This window comes from Vigna umbellata, chromosome 4 (assembly GCF_029865625.1).
Source record: "Vigna umbellata cultivar VRB3 chromosome 4, Vumbellata_1.0, whole genome shotgun sequence".
In the NCBI taxonomy this organism is placed as follows: domain Eukaryota; kingdom Viridiplantae; phylum Streptophyta; class Magnoliopsida; order Fabales; family Fabaceae; genus Vigna; species Vigna umbellata.
In genome coordinates, this window is record NC_142168.1 from 15,876,008 (window position 1) to 15,887,123 (window position 11,116).

Sequence of the window (11,116 nt, forward strand, 5' to 3'; positions counted from 1 at the left end):
TGTTACTTTTCCTCACATGTTTATTCAAACTATCTTCTCAATCATCTCATTGATTTAAAGCAAGAAATCATGACAATATCAATACTTAAACAATGGCATCGAACAAGTCAAACAGATAAAATTGTTATGTTAAATATGCAGGAACTTGAAGAGAGAATTCAAAAAATAAGCAAAATAGGAAGTCAATTGGTAGAAAAGTATTTGATGATTGTATTTGAGTGTTCTAATATAAGGAAAAATTTGTGATGATATATCCTGTGTTGTTCCTTTTCTTTCAATGATAATTTAACTTATTTTCTAATTTTTCTATTTGGATTCATTATATGGGAAATCTAGTGATGTTACACTTGGATGTCAAATCCAAGGAGATGACAAAGTATGAGTGATCTGTTTGTATGAATTGAGCCTAAAACGAAAAAATAATAATGACGGGAGAAATTAAATTAAAGAATTCTAACTAGAAAAGAAAGTAGAATAAAACCTTGAATGAAAATATTAAAACAGTGCAGAACTAATGCAATATGTGAAAGTAAGAAAAGGTTATATGATATAATGATATTCTAGATAGAAATTATTAATGAACCTATAAAATGCCATGAATGGTGCAGGAAAATATGTGTTGATGGTTAAAATGCAGAAAATATGTGATTACATATGAATTATAAAACTGTTCGATGAAATATGTTAATAGGAATGCAACAATAGTACCAGTCAATTATAGTATGAAATAATAGCACCAGTCAATCACTCTCCTACACAACGAGTAAACCAATTCAGTGTGCCCCCATCCTTTTTTAAGATGTATGTCAACTATATACGGATTGATACGTCTTTTTTCAACTGCATATGTACAAAAGAACCACTCACCAGTACGTATGAACCACTCATTGGGAAGAATGAACCAATCCTTTCCTTTCATCAGATTTGTTTCAACTATCTTTAAGAGCACAAGTTTTGGAACCGAGTGTCCGAAAGAGAGTCCAAAACATTTCACTGATTTGCTTATATTTTCAATAATATCATCATCAAAGATTGATCTTGGAAATCAGACTGAAAGCAAAGAAAATATAAAACATGTATACAGTGTAAGCCAACTAATAGAGGCATGTCTTGAATTCAAAGTCATTCAGAATAAAAGCTTTCTTGACTTGGAATTATATGAAGATGAAGTGTTGAGAATGCCAAGCTTAAATATAAATGCCAGTAAATACCTTTATTTGAGGAATATGATGACATATGAAAGGTGCCACCATTCAGCTACAAAAATCATTACTCAATATTTAGCGATCCTATATTTTCTTATCAAGACTGAAAAAGATGTAAACTTACTTATTGAGAAGAAAATTATTGTCAATTGAAGCGGTGATCCTAATAAGGTGGTTACAATAATTAATATTTTGGCTTCAAATATGAGGATCTCAGACTTCAGTACATACTATTGTTCCATCTATAATGGCTAAAATAATTTCTATGAGAATCCTCTCAGCAAGTACAAAGCTATCTTCATACACGACTACTGCAACATTCATTGGAAAAAGGCCTACACTATTGCTACAATTCTTTTACTTTTGCTCACGTTTATTCAACTCTATGTTAAGCCATCTCACTGGTTTAAAGTAAAAAATCATGTCAATATCAATACTTAAACAATGGCATGGAACAAGTCAAACAAATAAAATTGTTATGTTAAATATGCAATTTTATCCTCTCAACAAGTACTATAGTTGCATACTTGATATGGAACTTCATGCCTAGAGAGAAGTATAGTAAATGACGTACAAGAGAATGGAAAGAAAATAAAAACGGAAAAGAGAAGGGAAGAGAAAACTTAGGACTCATAGACACGCCACTTGAGAGAGGACTCCAAGATAAGTGTCGAAGAAGGACCGCCACTCGCTTTGCACAAGATAAGGTCTGCTCAAAATGGACTAGAGATAGAAAACTATCTCAAGAGGAATGCAAATTTGCAATTCAACTTAAAGAATTCATTCAATTCAAAGGTTAATCCAAAATGAGAGACCCTAAGCCTTCTTATATAGCTCTTGGAGTGAGTTTGGAGAATGGAATTAAGAGATGTGGGACTTCTAGTCTCAAGGCCGACCAGCAACTCCTAAGGTGCTTTGAGTCCCACATTGCTTAATTCCCTTCATCCTAAAGGGTTTATAAGCCAACTAGTTCTCCTAAAGTTCAAAACAAAGAAGAAAAGCTATGCTACCTTGCACTTCCATCTAAGACGCCTTTCTTCCTCTTCTTTTCTTTTAAAACCAAGTCATGAGAGTCCCACATTGCTTATGCTTAAAGGAAAAGAAGGGTTTATAAGCATTTATTCTACTAGAACTAATGAAAAGAAATCAAAGAGGCAAATACAAGCCTTTGAAACTTATTCTACTGCAGTGGCTTAAATTTTTTTTATGAAAATCCTTTCAACAAGTACAAAGTTAATTTCATACACTACTCCTTCAACACTCCTTAGAAAAATTGCTATGTTAAATATGCAGGTAATTGAAGAGAGGATTCATTAAATAAGTAAAATAAAAATTCAGTCAGTAGGAAAGTATTTGATGACTGTATTTGAGTGTTCTAGTATAAGGAAAAATTTGTGATGTTATATACTGTGTTGTTGCTTTTCTTTCAATGATAATTTAACTTATTTTCTAATTTTTCTATTTGGATTCATTATATGGGAAATCTAGTGATGTTAGACTTGGATGTCAAATCCAAGGAGATGGCAAAGAATGAGTGATCTGTTTGTATGAATTCAGCCGAAAATGAAAAAGAAACAACGACGAGAGAAATTAAATTAAAGAATTCTAACTAAATAAGAAACTAGAACTACAAGAAAAATGTAAATTATCTACTGATGTTTACATACGGATTTTAATCCGTATATAATGTATACGAATTTTATATACGAATTTTGAAAAGTAAATTACATACAGATTTTTTATACGGATTTTTCCGTATATAAAATTCATACATAAATTTAGCATGTTAGAATGGGAAAATTTTGAAAACCAACATTCATGTATAATGGTGTATAATCTGTATGTAATTAAAAAAATAATTATTAAAAATAAAATCTAAAAATTCTTTTCCCTCTTTTACGGTCACCCTTTTCCCACTACTTTCCAAAATCTAAAAATTTTACAAATTCCATTCAAAATTTATCAATAATCTTAGTTACTACTCTAAGTTCTCTCAAAGTATGAACTCTGGGAGGGTTTCTTCTCCTTTCTTCACGCATACAACAGTAGTCCCCTAGACCAGTCATTGTCGCACCTTCTCTAGAGATACACGAAGCCTTCCGAGCTCACTCACTGATATACAAAGCCCAAGTTTGACTCCCTCTTGTTCACTCTCAGTTCAACCTCTCCCGTTGCCTTCACTCTCGTTCACTCTCAGCTTAGTCTGTCATTCACTATCGTTGGCTCATGTTCACTCATAGTGTTCATCGCTCAGGCTCTCGCTGATGAAGATCATTCTTCCTACTTCTTGACACACAGAGTTCGTTCATTGTTCATTTATGTGGTAAGTCATGTTCTTCGTTCATCATTAAATCCCTAAATTCATAAAACCCGAAAACCCTAATTCCTCTCTTCTTTTCTTTTTTTCATTCACTCACGTGAAAGCATTTATGCAGGCTTGAGCTTTGTTGTCTAGATCGGATGCCAACACATGTAGTTGACCTTTCGGGGTAGGGTTTATAATGACCCAATTTAAAAAACTTAAAAAAAAGACCCTCTTTTTCTAGGGTTCTCCATCACAAATCAGAACCAAACAACATCCTACTCTACTTGACTGCTCTGCTTGATTATGTATGTATGCAGTATGAAGGTGTAGCCAATGAGGGTGGTAGAGGACCGAGTATTTCGGATACCTGCATTCATAAATATCCAGGTAAATATATATTTTTCTGATTTTCTCGTATGGTTATACTGAAGATCTTTTCCAAAACTTATATAATTATTGATATATAGTAATTAACATGCAAAAAAGGTAGAAGACAGAAGCAATGAGGATGTTGTAGTTTACTCGTATCACAGCTACAAGGTATTGTCGATTCACAGTTTTTGTTTCTTTTGATGTAATTTATCAACTATCATCACTAATGAAAAGTAGCGCTGAAAGCTTATCAGATATTTGCATCATATAATATGAAATAAAGTGTTGCTTTTGTAAATTTCATTTCTTATCACGATTATTGCTACACCTAATGATTACCATTAAGTGCTTGTTTATCAAACTCTAAATAAATATATTTAGAACATTCTATCCAAATTAAATGATTATTTATTACTTAGACTAAACCCTAGGAAAGTTCAACTAAAAGAAATGTTAAACATTATAAAACTTTAAAGAATTGTTTTTGTAGCTTGTTTTCCATCGTTTTCAAATAAACATGTTTTGTTACATCTTATATTTGAGGACAATGTTCAGATTATGAAGGATATGAATTTGGATGTTTATAGATTTTACATGGTCAAGAATTCTTTCGAGTAATTCAAATATAGATCTATGATTATTTTGGAGTAAGCTTTACTTGTTTGGGTGTTTCATTACAATCATTACTTATTTATCTACTATAAACTGCATATATATTCACATATGGAAAGCTAAGTGTAGGTATAAACCAAGAAGGAATTCACTCTTACAACAACCTTATCAATGAGGCATTGGCAAATGGTAAGAATAAAAACTTTATTATGGATATTTTTATTATGCTTTACATATAGCAACTTCTCATGTTATTGGTGATGATAAAACATTAATATTAATCATCGTTTATATTAAAATAATTTCAGGTTTTGAAGCATTTGTAACTCTGTTTCATTGGGATCTTCCTCAATCTTTAGAAGATGAATATGGGCGCTTCTTAAGTCCTCGCATTGTGTAAGTTTTGCAATTTAATTAACATTTTCACTTGAATGCTTTGCTAAAATGTTTTGGGAACATTCCTAAAAAATCACACACTTTAATATAGGAACATAACCCTATTTCACAACACATCACCAACTTGTTGCTCATTCAGCTGTGGTTAATGTGAAGACTAAGTATCAGGTCAGTTTTTATTAAATTTCAGCTTCGTACTTGCTATGTTTGTTACTGTGGAACATATTTTTTAGTATATTAAATGAAAAATAAAATGAGAAACTTATAATTCTAAGTGTTTGCTAGCATGTGGAATATCAATTTATCCAGTATTTTTTGTATTGGAAGAATGTTTATATAGTGGAAAAGAGCATGAGAAACTGATAATTCTAAGTCCAAAGCATTACAAGAATAAGAACCATTCACGTTAATAAATAAGATGGATTCAAAATAAAGATATAGATATCGACCTTTCTCTTAAATGTTGGTTTCTTAACTATTTTCCTTATTCTTAAGGCCATCAAGATTTCAATTGCTTTATTTCTTCTCTAGTGCCACTTTTTCTTCTATGCCTTTAAGATATTATGATTTATGAAAATACTTTCATAGAAGTAACTCACTGTACTGATTGCATGAAAAAAGATACCAGTGAGTTTGATACATGCTCTAATCGCCTTAGTTTTTTTAATTTGATCATCCTGTTGATTTTACACCTTAATTGTAAAGTTCATTTCAATCCAATCCAATGTATTATGAGTTAGAATGCATTGGTTTTTGGCATTTTGAAAGAGTTTAGAAATATTAAAATAACTGATGCAGTATTGAAATGCACAAATTAATTTTACATCAAATAACACATCTCATGTAATTCACAACATAATTCAAATTTTAAGTTAAACATAATCTCTTAATAAAATATACCATAGGTGACAAAAGTCCTGGTTAATACATAAAAATAGATGTTAGTTCATAATAATCGCATGAAAAAAGACTTTTTTTATTCCTTTTGCTTTTTAATTTCAATCTAATTACCACAATGTTGTATTGGATTGGTTGATGAACACTCTTAGTATAGATGATATATATCAGTATTGTAGAACTTTGAGTTTTTTAAGTACTTTGTGATCTCAATTAACTCTCAAAAACCTTTCTCCATTTTAGCTATTCAACTTGTATCCTTTGAATGACATTATCAATTTACCCATCTTTCTTGGAGTATTATTTTTTATTTGAATGTCTTAACGAATTCTACCTATAATATTTTCATTTTAAAGCTTTGTTGGACTTTTATTATATAAGGAGTAACAAGTATGATATATCTCCAGAGCTTGCTCTATCATGGAGAAAGGTGCAAGCAGGAAACAGAGAGAAGGAAAGGAAAAATGCAGGAGGTATGAAATTAAACTTTTATTTTTTTGAAAACTTACAACTAAAAAAAGGGATTTTATTTAACATAGGCTGAGTCAATAATTTTTAACATGCAATATTGATTTTATTTAACATAGGCTGAGTCAATAATAAGTAACATATAAATATCTATAGTTTTATAACGATGAGGTGTACTATTTTCACAGGGCTTTGCTATTCATTGATCAGCCACTAATAAAATGTAGGTTGTATCATCTATTCTAATCCCAGTTGTGCTTCTTTCTGGAACTATGTAAAAGTGGCCCATTTTAGGGTGATGAAGCATAGCAATTACAAATGTTTATACCTTAAATGTTTTATTTTATCTACCATGTGTTTAGATCTATTTGAAATATTATACATTAAGACAAATAGATCTATTTGAAATATTATTTAACTAGTTTTGTTTCCAATGACCAGCAATCTAAGTCTACTATAGTTATGTCATTTCTTATCCCCTCCCTTTGTTTTCAGATTCCATCAAGCTTGAAGAAGGTCTTCCACCCAATAATTTTTTGTGCAACATTTGGAGAACTAGCAGCAATTATTTCACAGTTTCTTTCTTAGTAGAGCTCTATTCTATTTTAGGTGTAAATTATAGTTTAGTTAATATTCAACTCTATATTGTACAAGGGCCGATTTGTTTTGAACTATATTTATAGAGTCTTTCAATAAAACATTTATGTTTTAATTATTTGTTTTAAGCATAGTTATATATTATAAATTCTTTACCTTTGTTGAAAGTTGAAACTAATAGCAATAACCTTATATAATATTGTATTTGTAAGTTTGTTTGTTTTAAAGCTTTCTGTTTTTTACAAATAAAATTATTGTTTTTTCTTTATTGTATGTTACATACGGAGTATATAAAAAAATTATTTTTTTTATATATTATATACGGATTTATCCGTATATAACTTAACTATGATAGTTTTATATACAAATTTTTGTTCGTATGTAAGCCTTATGTAACCAAGTGTTATATACGGATTTTGGCGGTATGTAATTCAATTTTTTCTTGTAGTGGAATAAAACCTTGAATGACAATATTAAAACAGAGCAGAACCAATGCAATATGTGAAAATAAGAAAATGTTATATGATATAATGATATTATAGCTAGAAATTATTAATGAACCTATAAAATGCCATCAATGGTGCAAAAAAATGTGTTGATGGTTAAAATGCAGAAAACATATGATTACCTATGAATAATAAAATTGATTAATGAAATATGTGAATAGGAATCCAACAATAGTACCAGTCAATTACTCTTCTATACCAAGAGTAAACCACTTCAGCGTACTTCATCCTTTTTAAAGATGTGGATCAACTATATACGAACTGGTATGTCTTGTTTCAACTGCATATGTACAATAATCTTAGTGGTTTAAAGTAAGAAATCATGACAATATCAATACTTCAAAAATGTCATGGAACAAGTCAAACTGATAAAATTGTTGTGTTAAATATGTAGGTAGTTGAAGAGAGGATTCATTAAATATGCAAAAAAGGAAGTCAGTTGGTAGGAAAATATTTGATGATTGTATTTGAATGTCCTAGTCTAGGGAAAAATTTGTGATGCTATATACCATGTTGTTGCTTTTCTTTCAATGATGATTTAACTTATTTTCTAATTTTTCTATTTGAATTCAATATAAGGGAAATCTAGTGATGTTGGACTTGAATGTCAAATCCAAGGAGACGGCAAAGTATGAGTGATCTGTTTGTATGAATTCAGCCTAGAATGAAAAAGATACAATGACGAGAGAAATTAAATTAAAGAATTTTAACTAGAAAAGAATCTAGAATAAAACCTTGAATGAGAATATTAAAACAGTGCAGAACCAATGCACTATGTGGAAATAAGAAAATGTTATATGATATAATGATATTCTAGCTAGAAATTATTAGTGAACCTATAAAATGCCATGAATGGTGCGAGAAAATGTGTTGATAGTTAAAATACAGAAAACATATGATTACCTATGAATTATAAAATTGTTCGATGAAATATGTGAATCGGAATGCAACAATAGTACAAGTCACTTATAGTATGCAACAAAACTACCAATCAATTACTCTCCTATAGCACGAGTAAACCACTTCAGCGTACCCCATCCTTTTTTCAAGATGTGTGTCAACTATATACGAACTGGTATGTCTTGTTTCAACTGCATATGTACAATCATCTTAGTGGTTTAAAGTAAGAAATCATGACAATATCAATACTTAAACAATGTCATGGAACAAGTCAAACTGATAAAATTGCTATGTTAAATATGCAGGTAGTTGAAGAGAGGATTCAGTAAATATGCAAAAAGGAAGTCAATTGGTAGGAAAATATTTGATGATTGTATTTGAATGTCCTAGTATAAGGAAAAATTTGTGATGTTAAATACCGTGTTGTTGCTTTTCTTTTTATGATAATTTTACTTATTTTCTAATTTTTCTATTTGGATTCAGTATAAGGGAAATCTAGTAATGTTAGACTTGGATGTCAAATCCAAAGAGATGACAAAGTATAAGAGATCTGTTTGTATGAATTCAACCTAAAATGAAAAAAATACAATGACGGGAGAAATTAAATTAAAGAATTCTGACTAGAAAAGAAACTAGAATAAAACCTTGAATGAGAATATTAAAACAGAGCAGAACCCATGCAATATGTGAAAATAAGAAAATGTTATATGATATGATGATATTCTAGCAAGAAATTAATAATGAACTTATAAAATGCCATGAATGGTGCAAGTAAATATGTGTTGATGGTTAAAATGCAGAAAACATGTGTTTACCTACGAATTATAAAACTATTCGATGAAATATGTGACTGGGAATGCAACAATAATACCAGTCAATTATAGTATGCAACAATAGCACCAGTCAATCAGTCTTCTATACCCCAAGTAAACCACTTCAGCGTGCCCCATCCTTTTTTAAGATGTATGTCTCATATGTTTTTAAGACTCCTTGAACACTACTACTTCAACACTCCTTGAAAAAAGGCTTCCCTTATTGCTGCAATTGTGTTACCTTTGCTCACGTTTATTCAGACTATATGTTTAGTCATCTTACTGGTTTAAAGTAAGAAATCATGACAATATCAATACTTAAACAATGACATGGAACAAGTCAAATTGATAAAATTGCAATGTTAAATATGCAATTTTATCCTCTCAACAAGTACTATTGTTGCATACTATTGCTCCATCTGCTATAACTTAAATAAATTCTGTGAAAATCCTCTCAACCAGTACAAAACTATCTTTATACACGACTACTTCAACACTCCTTGGAAAAAGGCTTCCACTAATTTTGCAATTGTATTACTTTTGCTCACATTTATTCAGTCTATATGTTGAATCATCTCACTGGTTTAAATTAAGAAATCACGACAATATCAATACTTAAACAATGACATGGAACAAGTCAAACTGATAAAATTGTTATGTTAAATATGCAAATTTATTCTCTGAACAAGTACTATTGCTGCATACTATTACTTCATTTGTAGTGGCTTAAATAATTTCTATGAAAATCCTTTCTACAAGTACAAAGTTATCTTCATACACTACGACTTCAACACTACTTGGAAGAATGCCTCTATTATTTATGCAATTGTGTTACTTTTGCTCACGTGTTTATTCAAGCTATCTTTTCAATCATCTCATTGATTTAAAGTAAGAAATCATGACAATATCAATACTTAAACAATGACATGGAACAAGTCAAACGGATAAAATTGCCATGTTAAATATGCAATTTTTTACACTCAACAAGTACTATTGTTGCATATTATTGCTCCATCTGCAGTGGCTAAAGTAATTTATATCAGAATGCTCTCAACAAGTACAAAGCTATCTTCACACACGACTACTTCAACACTCTGGTGAAAAAGCTTTGCTCTATTACTACAATTGTGTTACTTTTGCTCACGTTTATTCAGACTATATGTGTAATCATATCACTAGTTTAAAGTAAGAAATCACGACAATATAAATGCTTAAACAATGGCATGGAACAAGTCAAATTGATAAAATTTCTATGTTAAATATGCAATTTTATGCTATCTACAAGTTCTATTGTTGCATACTATTACTCCATCTGCAGTGACTTAAATAATTTCTATGAAAATCCTCTCAACAAATACAAATCTATCTTCCGACACTACTACTTCAACACTACTTGAAAAAAAGGCTTCTACTATTGTTGCCATTATGTTACTTTTGCTCGCGTTTATTCAAACTATCTATTCGATCATCTCACTAGTTTAAAGTAAGAACTCATGACAATATCAATACTTAAACAACGGCATGGAACAAGTCAAACTAATAAAAGTGTTCTGCTAAATAAGCAATTGTATCCTTTCAACAAGTACTATTGCTACATTACTATTGCTGCATTTGCAGTAACTTAATAAATTTCTATGAAAATCCTCTCAACAAGTACAAAGTTATCTTTATACACGACTACTTCAACACTCCTTGGAAAAAGGCTTCCACTAATTCCGCAATTGTATTACTTTTACTCACGTTTATTCAGTCTATATCTTCAATCATCTCTCTGGTTTAAAGTAAGAAATCATAACAATATCAATACTTAAACAATGGCATGGAACAAGTCAAACTGACAAAATTGCTATGTTAAATATGCAATTTTATCCTCCCAAAACGTACTATTGCTGCATACAATTGCTTCATTTGCAATGGCCTAAATAATTTCTTTATAAATCCTTTCTACAAGTTCAAAGCTATCTTCATACACTACGAATTTCAAAATTATGGTCGTGGTGGACAAACATTCAAAATATGGCCACTTTATTATGCTGAAAGCTGAGT

At 30.3% G+C, this 11,116-nt stretch overlaps 1 pseudogene; it reads left to right on the forward strand.

The window, feature by feature from the left end:
• The first annotated feature begins 875 nt into the window (after positions 1-875).
• On the forward strand, positions 876-10,850 carry LOC124822332 (UPF0481 protein At3g47200-like; annotated as a pseudogene).
• The last annotated feature ends 266 nt before the right edge of the window (positions 10,851-11,116 follow it).